The sequence below is a fragment of the Ictidomys tridecemlineatus genome, chromosome 6 (genome assembly GCF_052094955.1).
Source record: "Ictidomys tridecemlineatus isolate mIctTri1 chromosome 6, mIctTri1.hap1, whole genome shotgun sequence".
NCBI classification, from domain to species: Eukaryota; Metazoa; Chordata; class Mammalia; order Rodentia; family Sciuridae; genus Ictidomys; species Ictidomys tridecemlineatus.
In genome coordinates, this window is record NC_135482.1 from 82,755,654 (window position 1) to 82,770,199 (window position 14,546).

General features: G+C 39.3%; 1 protein-coding gene and 1 long non-coding RNA gene across 4 annotated transcripts in view; one reads left to right on the plus strand and one right to left on the minus strand.

The window, feature by feature from the left end:
- Positions 1-14,546, plus strand: part of Itpr2 (inositol 1,4,5-trisphosphate receptor type 2) — a 471,319-nt gene that overhangs the window by 348,176 nt on the left and 108,597 nt on the right. The window lies entirely within an intron of this gene.
- LOC144364897 (uncharacterized) lies at positions 1,025-8,113 on the minus strand. The gene is made up of 2 exons (XR_013423005.1): positions 6,953-8,113; positions 1,025-6,355 (listed from the first exon to the last, which is right to left on the minus strand). It is a non-coding gene; the product is annotated as an uncharacterized LOC144364897 (long non-coding RNA).

The window sequence follows — 14,546 nt, forward strand, 5'->3', positions numbered from 1 at the left end:
GATATTGTGGGGACTGCTTAGCTGTTATTCACCCTGCACTATGTGTTTTCCCTATGAGCTATTTATGTCACTTGGCTTATCTGACTTCAGCTTGCTCATCTACTAAACTATGATGGGTATCTATGTTTGCAAAGTAAGTTTTCAGGGACCTATATGAATACTAGAGTATATTTGGACCATGATGCCTCTTTTACTGGGTTAGATTATGTTTTAAGTAATAGAATGGAATAACTAATCATCTACTAGATATTTGTGCATATATTTATGCATCATCTCTATATAAAAGGAATTTGAGGTTGAATGAGAAATGCTTTTGTATAACTAGACTGTTAGAATATGTAAGATCAAAAACCTTAAAAAAGAAAGGAGGAACTAAGTATTTTGAGTATCTTGGCCAATATTCTGTTTATCAGAGATAGATCTGAGTTTTTTTGGTAACTGAGCATGAAAAATAGTGAATTAATACCTATGCTATTTATTAATAACCAACTGTTTATTGGCATTTAGTTCTAAAAGGAATTTATATGAAGACATAGTACAACAACATGAACAATGTTTTCTAAAAGAATTCTGCAAAATATCCCAGATGAAGTGTTGCACTTTGCTTTTTCCCAGTCCTCAGGGATAATGTTCAACACTTCAGTTATATTCAAATGAACATAGTTAATTCTGGACTATGACAAATATAGCAGTGTTTGTGAAAATAGACCGTAAGCTTACTTCATGGACGGACTTTGATAATGTAGAAGCTTTTCAATATGTGAACTTTATTAAAAAACGCTTTTAAAAATATCATGTTTATCATTTTGAGTTGAAAACATAGATTTGCTTAATTGTCCAGGTATTCGATAAGGCTGCTGTTCTCAGTTGTGAGAATAAAGAACTGAGCAGACAGATCCCTTCCCTCAGTGAACTGACCTCCCTCCTTGATTGTTCCTCTTGATGTGTGTGTTCTAGGGTCACCAGTCATGTAGCATGTGGGGATAGGGATGAATGGGGTGTAGAAAAGAGACATAGTCTCTACTTTTATGAAGTTCACCTTTTATTACAGGAGAGACAAGAAAACAATCACATTTCATTAAGTCCTTTGGAAGATGTGTATCTGGGGTGCTCTGGGATCTCAGGGTGGGAGTATACTTGGGAAGATGAGGGCACAAGAGCCCGAATGTGTCAGGGAGAGAGCCTGAAGTCTGAGGAGCAGACTGAATTCACTCTATACTCAATCATTTGGCCATTCACTCAGTATTCAAGCATGTTCATCTGCTTCTCTGAAAAGCCTCTAGCCCACTGGCTTGAGATTCTGCTCCCTTTTATAGCAGAACTGCTCAAAAGAATGTACATAATTGTTACCCCCAATTCCTTCTTTCCTTTCTTTCTTAAATCCATTTCTGCCAGACTTTTATCCCCACCATGCCACCAGTGAGTTCTACGTGGACTACAGTGACTGCCACCTTGCTAAATCTAATGGTTTGTCCTCTTCCTCATCTTATGTGACCTGTCACTAACATTTGACCCACTTGGTCAGTCTCTTCCCCTTGAAGTACTTTCTTCACTTAGTTTTCACACAGCACTATCTTCTGATCTTTCTGTTTCCTTCTTCTCGGTCTCCTTCACTGGTTCTTGTTCCTTTCTGAAGTGTTCTGGCCATAGTGTTGTAGGACTCAATTCTTGGATCTCTTGGCTTTTTAATGACTGATCACTCCCTGGGTGATCTCATTCAATCACATGACTGTAAGAACCAGCAGTACCATGATAAATCCCACATTTTTATCTTCAGCATGGGCTTCTCTTCTGAACACCAGACGCTCAAGCTCCTATTTGGGTCTTTTTCAGCAACTAACACTGACCATACCCATAACGGAAATCTTGCTTCTCCCGTGGTGTGTACCACCTAGGGACGAATCCAGACACTTGGACTCCAGAGCCTGTTCTTTATGTTTTTACTCTGACTCAAGACTGGATTTTGTCTGTCACGTGATACATCATTGCTTACTGTGATATATCACAGAATATACATCAACTGGACTCTTGTGGCCTATTTACTTATCCGACTCTGCTAGATTCCAAACTCCTTAAGAGCATAATTTGGGTTTTATTCACAAATGTCTTCCAGTGCATAGCATGTGATCGATTCCATAAACATTTTGGGTTGATTGAGTAAGTAAATGAGTGATTGTTATAGTTAATGAGTGTTGTAGATGATTACAAAGGAATTAGATTGATTGACTAGAATTGCTGTATAAGACTTTGTGGAGTGACTTGCATTTTAGATAATGTTTGTGGATTGATAAGATTTACATAAGCAAAAAAAAAAAGAGGAAAACATTTTCACAATAGGTAAGTGTTACAGGGGTGGGGGCAGCATTTAGCTTGGTGTGTGTGCACGTCAGGTTCTCTGGGACATTGCATCAACGACGGGGAAGGCAGGGAGGTGCTGTGGGAAGTGGCAGAGAAGGGGCACTTCAGCAACTTCTGGAGGACTTTAAGTACCAAAAAACAATTCCATAGAGATATTAATTGACATGTCACGTAGCACACATTTTGTCCAAACTTTTCCTCAGAGTACTTTGCTCTTACTTATGTTACCATAAAATTATTGAGACATTGATGATTTTATAAACTGCTGAACACATTAGCAACAAAAAAATGGCAGAGAAGTCTGCATTAGAAAATATCTGCCAACCCAAAAGCATTATTACAGGTCTTAAAAGGATCTTTTAACGATTGCACTTTTATTCATGTACTAATTTATACCATGACATTATTAAGCAAGCATTTAAAGATAAATCAATTATAAAGGAACCAATGTGAAAACAATTAGTAAACACATAAGCTGATAAAAAACACTTATGTCAAAGCACTGAGGAATAGTCTGGATATGTGTGTCTTTGTTTGTGCTTCACATATCTGCCTGTAATGTATATTGATTGGCTTGTTTTTCCATCTCAAATGTAAGTGTAGAAGGTTCAACTCTTCAGCTGACATATTATCCTGAAGACACACGGTAGAATCATCAGAGGGGATGGGATAGCAGAACAGAGGTCCAACTAACTCTCTATTGACTATCGACTGATTTTTGAAAATAGCTTTTCCTGATGTAGTAGCCAAGAGAATTATGGAGTTACATGGGTCTTACTAATTAGTGACAAGATTGCTCAGCCTTTGTCTTTTGTGATTTTTGATGCATTTTGAATTTCTGAATTTACTCACAGTAAAGTGATAGACCATTGCAACAAAATAATATTGGAAGATAAAATTGTTGAACTAAAAAAAAATGTCAGACCTCAGAAAGGGAAATAGTTATCCTCAGCCAGACAAAAAAACAGACCAAAAAAAGGTTCCCTTTCACCTCACAACGAAGTGATTATCTGAAATTATATAGTAGGAGAAAATTCTGGAAAGCCCCTTATGATTTATGTTATCAATGAAAGATCAGTTTTAGGGATATAAAATGGATTGGTTCAAAAGACATCTTCTAGAAATGTATCTATCTATATGGCATTTATCCATATCTATACATTTTTTTGTCTGCCCTATGAGACCTGAAAACTTTTGCGGATTGGTTTATCAGGGGTTCAGAAAGTGCCACATGGTGAATATTTTCAGCTTTTCAGACCATACTGTCTCTGTTGCAGATTTTCAACTCTGTCATCCTAGCGCCAAAACAGCTACGGATAATGTGTAAACACAGGCGTTTGTCTGTGTTTACCAAATAAAACTTCATTTTTACAAAGCAGGTGGCAGAACAGATTTGACCCGGGAGTTATGGTTTGCCAGATTCTGCTTTAGATGATTTTTAAAATCTTCTCAATGGCAAAAATTCCCATTCCCCACATTTGAAATATCCTTGTGAATCAGAACTGATGGGACCACTTACTTTTAAGTGTTTTTCAACTTTGTATTTATAAAGTTTAATTCACTTTGTCTATGAGTGAGACATACCATGCTCACGTGAGCTCCCAGGCACGCATGTGCACGCATACACACACACACACACACACACACACACACACACACACACGCTTAGAATTTTTGACTGGATAAAAGGAACACACTGGAGGTCCTTTCTTCCATTCCTCTGGTTGTATGACTTAAGTATTCCGTGGACAGCAAGAGCCTGATAAATGAGAATTCACTAACTCGTTGATAGGGGCAGGCTTATGCTCATTCGTTAGATGGAGAAGACAAACGAATTCAGTATGAATCAGGAATGTGAATGAACCTGGCAGAATGGAAGCAGAATCCGGGAAGTGAAGACAGAGTGATTGCAATGAGAGGGATCTAGAGGGCAAAGCCACAGGACAAACAAAAGAAAACTAGCTAGGGGCGAAGGTAGTTTTCCACTTACATCTGACGGACAACTGAGGAAACGCTGTGTTCTATATTGAGGTCTAAAGCAGAAGTTCTCAAATGTAGTTCACTTCTAATTCCTAGACTCTGTCTGCAGAGTCTCTCAATAGATTGAAGGTAGGACCCAAGATCACTTTTTACCATGCATCCAAGATATTTTTATTTGAGTTGTCTGCAGACCACAGTTTCAAAAAAAAAGCTACTCCAGACTTTTGCCCTTCTCAGCTTCCTTCCCTAATTGACCGGGCCTGATCACCTGACCCACATATAACCTCTTCTCCTTTCCTTCCCTTCCTTCTCCTTTTGTGCTTTCCACCTTCCTGGTATCATCCTGACCTGATTGTTATTCATTTTATTTCTGCTAAAACCCAACCCCTTCTCAGAAATTAAACCGACCTCTGTCTATCAACAAGGAAATATCTGCCCCTCCCAAAAAAATAGCTTACACTAAAGTTCATGAATAAAAACCATAGCTGTCTCCCTGTTGGTCATGTGTGTACACACTGACCCCATAAAACAATATGAGAATCTACAACATCTTTAGATGCAAAGTCTGTAATGACAAAACAAGAAGAGACCCAGGAAGAGGGCAAGTGAGGAGGCTGAGGAGATGAGCAGGGTCAGATCAGGAGGCCATGTAGATCTTGCCAAGGGTTTTGGCCTTAGCCCTATATACAGTGAGAAGCTATCTCTCCACTACCCTCTCTAAAGTCTAGCTCCACTTCATGTTTAGCTCATTTAATGACCACAGGAGTGGCTTAAGGAGAGCAAAACGGATGTAAGAGTCTTGGATAGCTTCTAGGCATGGAGTTGGTTGGTGGGCAAGACCAGGGAAAGAGAAGGTTGGAGGGGAAATGGAGAAGGAAACTTAGTTCTAGACCTTCAGTATTTAAGGAGCTATTGAGACATTGGGTTGGAGGTATACCACAAGCAGTGGACTCTGTATACTTCATTCTCAGGAATGACAGCTAAGCTTGGAACATTAGTGAGCAGAGACGAGACTTCCAGAGCAAAGCAGTTGGAATCAGAGGAGTAGAACATCGAGAACGGAGCCCAGAGTAGTATCAAAAGTTAAAGGAAAGCACTGGAGGAGAGGAAACCACAGAAATGGGTTGAAATGAGAGTTCTGAGGGAATGAGATTTAAAAGTAAGGGAGGAGAGAGACTCTCAAAGGAGGGTGGGACCATTGGCCCTGAATAACTCAATACACAAAATACACTTGTCAGCCTGGGCCTGGCTGTGACACTTAGCAGTTCTACAAAGAGAAACCTGAATTGAGTGGTGGGCACCCAAACTAATAGCAGTGAACAGAGCAACTGTGGATGATGACTGGAAATGCAGGTGTACTTCAAAAGGTGCACGAGAGTCAGAGGAGCAATGACTCAAAGCAGCTCAGCCAGGGTGTGCTTTTCTGATCCCTACCTTAAGCAGAATGAAAGCAAAATTTCAGCTCTAAAACCCAGAGGGCCTGGGAGAATGAGATAACACTAGAGGCACGGCAACTCAAATTGTCTTGCTGTCACTCAGGACAACTTTATGCCATCAGTATACCATGATGGTTCTTCAGAAGAAGTGGGGTGGGTGCGCTCATGCACTTTATTTAAAATGTTCTCCCTCCAAGATTTCCTAAGACTCCTTCATATTTATATTTGCTTTCCCTTAGCACAGTGCCATTACCTAAAAGCAGAACCTGAAAAGAGCTAATTGGAAATGCTCAGAGGGTCCAGTTTGCAAAAGCAGATCTTTATCTGCCAGACTAGGTATTTGTTTTCACGTATACCCATTCTGCTTGACACTTTATGGTTCTCATCTAGTAAGGCATGCTTCAGGATCCCAGCGACAGTGCTAATTAAATGTCAGTGGGTTTGGGAGTTGCAGGGAGGACTTCACGCTCAGATGGCGAGGCTGAAGCTGAAAGGAGAGGTCCATCAACCCTCCCTAAGCTCATTAGGGGAGGGAAGGGCTTGAATTCAGGCAGCTCCAGGGTTCAGATCCTAAGTAGATGCTGCAAGAAGGTCCACAAATGAGCTCCAAAAGGAATAAACAAACACATGTCTATGCAGTTTTAACAGAAAACAATTTCTTTGGGCAAGTTTTCCTTGAAATTGTTCCCCTCCATCACCCCCCATGTAATTAATGGTGTTACTGATTCTAGAACGGCCTTATAGTTAATTTAGTTTTATAGTTTCGGTTGGTCACTCGAACATGTTTGACATTGATGAAAACTAAGGAAGAAGTCTTCCCAAGTTATAATGTAAATACACACATCCAGAAAGTATCAATGCTTCCGGGAGCAGTGGTGATAGGCAGTGGGCTCTTCCTGCTTCCCCTGGGGGCCTGACTTTCTCCTCCCTGTAGGATATAATCTGAGTGTACTGCAGGGCAGGGGGCTTAGTCTTGAAACCATCCTCGCCTCTTTCCAGAATCACTCTGAGCACTTCCTCATTGAGTGGCCTGTTCACTCAGGGGCTGTCCAGCCACAGGCTGCTGTTGCCCTGGACCTTCGCACCCCCTCACCACACTGCCCATGGAGCCAGCCAGCACTTCCCCTGCCTCCCGCAGCCACTCACTTCCTCCACTCCCTGCTGCCATCCGCTCTTACCAGGCACCTAAGGCAGTCTCCTCTTTGTTTCCAGTGAAGTGCCTTTTTCAATCCGCTCTTCAAAGAATTCAAAGCAATTATTCCAAAATGCCAACCGATGGTGCCCATCTCCTCACTCAGCATTTCCATGGCTTCTGGTGAGCCACAGTGTGTGCTCATGGGTCTGGCTGGAGAGACCCTCGTCAGCCTCCTGATTGCTCTTTCTTTTTTTTATTATTATTTTAGTTCATATTTATCAAGTACTTTCTTCGTGTCAGGTACGGTGTCTCATCTGAATATCAGAGTAACTTTTTGAGGTAGATATTAAGGAAGCGTTCTTAGTAACCCTCACTTGCTAAAAGTGAAAGCTCTGAAAAGCTAAACCACTTGCCAGTGGTTGCTCTGTGAACAAATGGGACAGTTGGGATTTGAACCCAGGTCTGTTCAGAGCCTGTGGTGCTAACCACTGGGACGCTCTACTCGCTAGTCATCTCTGCCATCGTCCCTCTTGATCTCTGTGTTCCAGAATCTGCCTGCTTTCTGCATGATCATCTGGTCCAGACTACCATCATCTCCCAACTGGACTACTGCCATAGGCTTCTGACTGTTCTTCTTTCATTTGCTTGTGCATTCCTCAGTTGTTTTCTCGAACACAGTAACCACAAAGAACCCTTAAAAATATAATGCAGATTATGTTACCTCTCCGCTTAACACTTTCGAATACTTCCAGTTTCTCAGCAGAAATCAAATTTCACACTGACTTCAAAAGCCTCGAAGTATGACCTGGGCCCTCCCCCTCACTTCTCTGGTGCTTTCCTCCTTACTCTCTCTGCTCAAGCCACACTGGTCTCATGGCTGCGCTTTGAAACCAAGAACCGTAATCCCACCTTGGGTCTTTGAACTTGTTGTTGGTTCCGTCTTTTAAATTTCTGTGAAAATGGTCTGTGACCATGTGATTTTAAATAGCAGGCTTCACCTGCATCCCTGATCCTTACTCCCATCCTCTGCTCTCTTCTCTTCTTAGAACTTTCATATTTTAGTAGAATGCGCATTTATTTGTGTCTCCTCCACCAACAGAAAGTTCCCTGAGGACAGGAGCTTTTGTCTGTTTCGTTTGCTTTTATAACTGCAATGCCTGGAGCATTACTTGGCACACACCAAAAATTTGTTAAATATTTTAGAATGAACATACCAGACACACATTAATCATTGAATTTATCTCATGGTGGCATAAAATTTAAAAAAGTATTTTTTTTGTTTTGGTTCAGAAGAGAGTATTTATGTTATGTTAATATCATACATAAAGTACTTTATGGACCTAACAATGATAATAATATTTTCATTTACAGATAATTCATGACCTCATTACATTGTAACAAAGAAGCTTATAATGCAGTATGATAAATTGTGGTATAAAGGTGTATTAAGAATTATAATGCAAAAAAAAAATAAAAGAGCTCACATATAATGGCATCATTTGGCATTAACATACTTTATATACAGAGATACGAAAAATTGTGCTGTGAATGGATAATTATGATTGTAATGCATTCCATTATTGTCCTGTATATAAGAAATAAAAATAAATAATAATAATAATAAAGAAACTTATAATGCAGGCAGTATCTTACTACCTATATGTTTATGTTCAGTGCCTATATCCTTAAATGCCTTCTTTATCAATTAGCTCTACATTTTTTAAGGAAGGTAAATCAGTTTTGCTATGTGAACTCGCCTAAATTTTCTCTTTCTTCTCCTTCTTTTGTGACTTGCCCTCCCATGGTCTTTTCATTTGCAACCTGGGTCATTTAACTTCTGGATGATTAGGTAACATTTAAGAGGGTGTTGGATGTCACAGAATGAGCAAATATCAGAATGCATCTGTTTAAACTTCTTTGTCTCTTTTCAGTTTGACTCAACTGATCTGAATCCTTACTTGGAGTTGAGATTCACCTTGCCACCTCATTTCCCTCCTTTATTAGAGTTGCCTTTGAAATGCAGAAGTTCATTTGAGCAGTAATTCTCTCCCTTTAGAAACCACTCTGTCGAACAAAAGCTGACCTTTTTTTTTAGCAGCCGTTAGACAGTTAAACATAGAGAAGCAATGGCATGATATTTCTCAGTCTGGCGTGATGCAGAAATAGAAAGCTGAAGAAACCTACGGTTGAAATGCTTTCAAGCAATTCAGTTTAAAGTTCCTGAAAATTATCTCGCAGTGGTTCTTCTCAGCCCTTCATATTCCACCCCCGATTTACATCTGGCTAATTTCTGCACTTCACATTGGATTCCTGAGCAGTGGGAAAATCTTTGTAGAACTCATCATTATTAACTTCGAGCCTTTAATTAACCCACTTTAAAGTGGCTTTGTCAAGACTATGAGCAACCCCAAAGCAATTGACTCATTCTTAGAAGAGGTATCTCATGGAGAGGATAGTAATCCAGGGCTCTTCTCTGAGCCATGTTGGTTGGGAAACTAAGAGCATTAGGAGTATTGATCCTCCAGCAATTTTCTGAGATTATTGTAGATATTATTGTTACTTCACAGGTAGGCAAATGAGACATAAGAAGGTCAAAAAACTTGAATGCATTGCTATGAAAGGTCCGCAGTAGAACCAGAAATAATTTCTCAGTATAAATAAGTCCACTCGCTACGGCAATTACTCGGAGAGCAAAGGCTCTCTAAGTTTTCTCAGTCAACCACAAAATTATTTTAATGGGTCAAAGGCCCCAAAAATATTGCTTTCTTTACCTCTTGGTGATTGCTTCAAAGAAAATGCAACAACTAGAAAATGCAACAACTAAAACAGTGAAAGAATCAGAATGTTTTGGAAAAGATAAGCAAAGCCATCCTTCTTATTTAGTTTTGTAAGTAGATGTCTAGTTTATTCCAGAAATAGGAATTAAAATATTTTTCCCATTTACATAGAATATGACAACTTATTGTTTTCTAAAAATAAGTCCTTTTTGGAATGTAAAACACATATACCACTTAAATGAATTAACAAATAAGCAAACAAAACATACAAAAAAATACTCTATTCCTACCATCCATCCATCCATCCATCCATCTATCCAATAAATATTAAGCAACTGTTCTGTGCTGGATATGGTTTTAGATGCATGGAGTACAGTAGTTAACAAAACAAAATCCCTATCCTTCTGAGACTTAAGTATTTGGGGTGGGCACAGGGGACTGAACTCAGGGGCACTTGACCACTGAGCCACGTCCCTAGCCCTTTTGTATTTTATTTAGAGACAGGGTCCCACTGAGTAGGACCTGGCTTTTGATGAGGTTGTCCTTGAACTCACGATCCTTCTGTCTCAACCTCCCGAGCCTCTGGGGTTACAGGCTTGTGTCACCATGCCTGACCTGAGATTTGTATTCGAAGTGAGGGTGACACACCAACATCAAATAAAGAATATTTCACACCCATGCATCACTCTTGAGAATTACTATGGAGAAAGGTTCTTGTGATTCGTTAGTATTTCTCAGACCACATTTGAAGAACTATTAGGTAGGGGACATGGGTGGGAACTAGCCAGCAAACTTTTTTAAGGATGCTAAAGAAGCAGCTCAGGTAACAGTATCCTCTCATCTCTGGATCTGTAGAAAATGCATTATTTCCTATATGGAAAGAGAGAGGCCTAGGAATTTCAAAGATTTGTCTTTAGTTACATCAGAAAGAAATAAGGTAGAAGAAACTTACCTCTTTCATCAATTCTACAAATCAAAAAGCAAAAGCTCCAAGTGTTGTCATTTGAGGGGTTCTCAAAGATCACTTGCTTTCTCTTAATAATGTTTATCTGTCTTTGGATAACCTCACACATGCTAGAATTGCATGTTAATGCTCTTGCTTTCTCATCTTAAAACATTTTTAAGTTTTGTGAAGAGAACACTGCAACAATAACAAATTTGCAATATTAAAATGCTGATTTCAGATAAGATGACCTACATGTATTATTTGTTTTCATGTAGTTTTATTAATTCCGAATTATTAATCTAAGTTATTTTGTTGATATCAGAAGGAATTAGGCATTATGCTTCATTAAAATTTGCATAAAAATATAAAATTGTAAGTAAGTTCTAAAGTCTAGTAGTCAGAAAAGATATTACCTGTTTTAGTTGAAAACTGGAAATAAAGAATGAATTTGTCTTAAATAATTGTAGGGGGAAGACTTGGTTTACAAGTCAAAAATTTGTTCATGTAGTCTTTTCATGAAAATAAACCAACTAATAAACTAACATACTTAATATATATTTTATAAACTAAAATTTTATTTTAATGTGATTAAAGTAATTTTTACCATTTTAGTACAGAAGTATTTACAAAAGAGCAACATGAATTTGGAAATCTGTAGTTACTAGTGATCACTAGTTCTTAAAAATTAAGTGCAAAACATTTTATATGTCTGGCTCAACTTTTTATTTTAAAAAGTGTGTCTTACAGTAAAGATTTTCTAAATATTTGCATTTTTCTTATGTTTTAAAGGAAAAAACTCCTTTAAAAACATTGATTCTTTTATGTTTAATTTATTAAGAGAATGGTGGATTTTTGGTCCAGAATCCAAATTGCTTCTGATGATAAGATCCACTATTAGGCAGTCGTTATTGAAGCAGATGGCTGCACCCTTAACCCCACCCCTGGAGTTTCTGATTGGGAAGGTCTGAGGTGCCTAAGGACTTGCATCTCCAACAGTTTCTAGATGATTCCTATGCAGCAGCCCTAGAAACACATTTTTATTAAAAACAGCATTAACAATCAGTAAGAAAGCTACACTCTCCATCACAACACTTTGTAAGCTTCGTGTCAGAAACTTAGTACAAAGATAGTTTACTTACTGAAAACTGCCTTAAATTGTTTTTAAGAATGGATTGTTTCTTGAGGGTCATTGTCTTTGTCTTTTTATTTTCTCCTGCTTTGCCCTACATCATAAGCCATTTATTTCATATAATCACTAATTAATTACTGATTAGCTAAAATATAAGACAGGTATTAATGAGTAGCAGTCTAGTTCATCTGAAAAATCAGGAGTTAGTTGAAAAACATTTTTTAAAAAAATTTTGTTGAATTCCTTGGTTTTTTTTTGCACATATCTTTGTCTATGTTTGGCCATTGCTATAATGGAACTAATAACTGATCCCTAATGCTCATGGTGGAATTATTTATGTATTATACTCCTTGGGTAAAGGCACTAGTGTACAGACTAATGCTGGTGTTCCAGGGTCCCTTCTCCAATTGTGCTTGGAGGAAGGGAAGGACCAGTTCCTCCGTATATCCCTATAGGGGTGTGGGGGGGGGGGAGAGATGAGAAAAAAGCAGTCTGAGATGTCTGAGGTTTCATACTTGCCTTTGGGTCTTGGCCTTTTATTCTCTTGGTCCAGGAATCATCCACAGCTTTTTTTTAAAAAAAATATTTTTAGTCATAAATGGATATAATAAGTTTTTTTATTTATTTATTCATGTATTTATTGATGTGGTGCTGAGGATCAAACCCAGTGCCTCACACATGCTAGGCAAGTGCTCTGCCACTGAGCCCCAGCCCCAGACCACAGCTGTCTTTTTCCAAAGTTTGTCAAACCAAATTTCTCAGAAGGATCCTTCTCTTTCTCATCCACGGCCACCCTTTCCTCTTGCATGCTGTCCTTGGGGCTTTCTCTTTGGATTCTCAAGAGCTTAGTTTGGAAGTCCAGAAAAACGTCATTTGTCTCTGTCCTATGCCAGTTGCAACCCCAAATCTACGCAAGGCAATGTGGACAACTGTGTTTGACTAGGGAAAAGTAAGTCTGGAAAAGGAAAAAAGGATGAGAAATACCTTTTTAAGAATGAGATTAGTTACTGTTTCCAACTAATCCCTTCCACTGTACTCTTTCGTGAAAAGTCAGGGCCTTCCTCTGCTTCTCCTATCTTGTCTTTAATATCCTTCCCCACCCTTTCTCTCACTTCTTCTCCTCCTCACCTCTCTTGTGGTCTCACCTCTATCTTTTAGGGAACTCCACATTTCCTCCTTGAGAAGGGTCCTTGCTCACTGCCGTTTTTTAACCTCAGACTTCTGCTGGATGCAGCCAAGCGTTCCTGCCATCCAGGCTCTGCTGGCAGGTGGGAGGAATGTGTTCCTTTCTACCAGAAGTGCCTGAAGCTACTTTCCTTCTAAGTGACCCCCCTGCCATGTGACTGAGACCTGCTGAGACCACACAGTTCAGTCTCGTGTGGGAAAGCCCTTTTCTTCTTCTTAACATGACTTTGACCCTACTCCTAACAGACTAGTGATTCTGGCATCAACATTCTGGAAGAATCATTACTTCTTTGGGCCGTGTTCTATATAAAGGAACTCTTGAGAGCAGCTCTGGACAGATGGTACCATTCCCAAATGGATCTTCTGTAATCCACAATTCGCTTATTAATATCAGAGAAAGGGATGGTGAAGACAGTCTCATTTCATCTTGTCACAGTTAAGAGGAGAATCCCTTTATGGTTCGTATTTGTGCTGGCTTTCTAGGGATGCCCTAGCAAACCAGAACAAACTGGTAGCTCTAAACAGCAGCCAGTGCCTCACCGTGCTCGGAGCTGGAAGTCCTGAATGAAGGGGTTGGCAGGCCCATGGTATTGTGCAGGCTCAAGGGAAGGGTCTTTCTTTGTCCCTTCCCAGTTGTGTTGTTGGCTGGCTGTTCTTGGCCCCACTTGACTTGTTTTACCGACTCCTTGGGTGAAGTCACTAGTGTATGGAGTGATGCTGGTGTTCCGAGGTGCTCATCACTCCAGTCTCCTCTGTCGCATGACTCTGTTCCTCATGTGTCTGTCTGAGCCCATATTTTCCTCTTCTAAGGACACTAGTTAATGGGTGAGGGTTCACCCTACTCCAAAATGACCTCATCTTAATTTGATTACAGCTACAAAGACCCTATTTCCAAATAAGATCATACTCATAGATACAAGGGTTTAGGATGTGAGTGGATCTTTTTTTGGGTTGCTTTGGATACAGTTCCACCCATGGCAGTATTCTCCACTTAAACATTTAGTATGGCTTCAAATTCTCTTTCTGATCCTAACTCTTCCTACCATCCTCCATGACTTGGTTCATGCGGATCCCTCTCTTTGTGCAGAAGGACATTCTCATGCAATCCTCTCCTTTCTCCTTTCTGCCTTATTCATTCTTTAAGACCTTTCTTTATCAGGTATATGTCTACATGATTCTTTTCCTGGTGGCACCAAAACAAATGTGATTCTTAGTAATCCTGCCCCCCGCTTTTTTTTTAACCTCATATTAATCACATGGCTATAATTGATTTAATTTCTCCAATTTCTGGAAATCAGTTTGCTTTAAAAAAACAAAATATATTTTATCTCTATAATACCACACTAGTTAAACTTGAACTTTGCACATAACAGGATCACAAAATTAGATGGAAAAAGAATACCCCAGGTGTTTTGAAAACAGAGGGGTTTATATACATTATATATACAAGAATAGGTAAAACTTTAATTTTACCTTCTTGTGCTCATTTATCTCTACTTCAAATGGGAATGGTGTTCGGTTTGAAAGCATTGCACAATTATTAGCCTAAACACATAAGGCAATTATTCTAACTTCAGGCTCCAGCTCACTTTGTGATCTT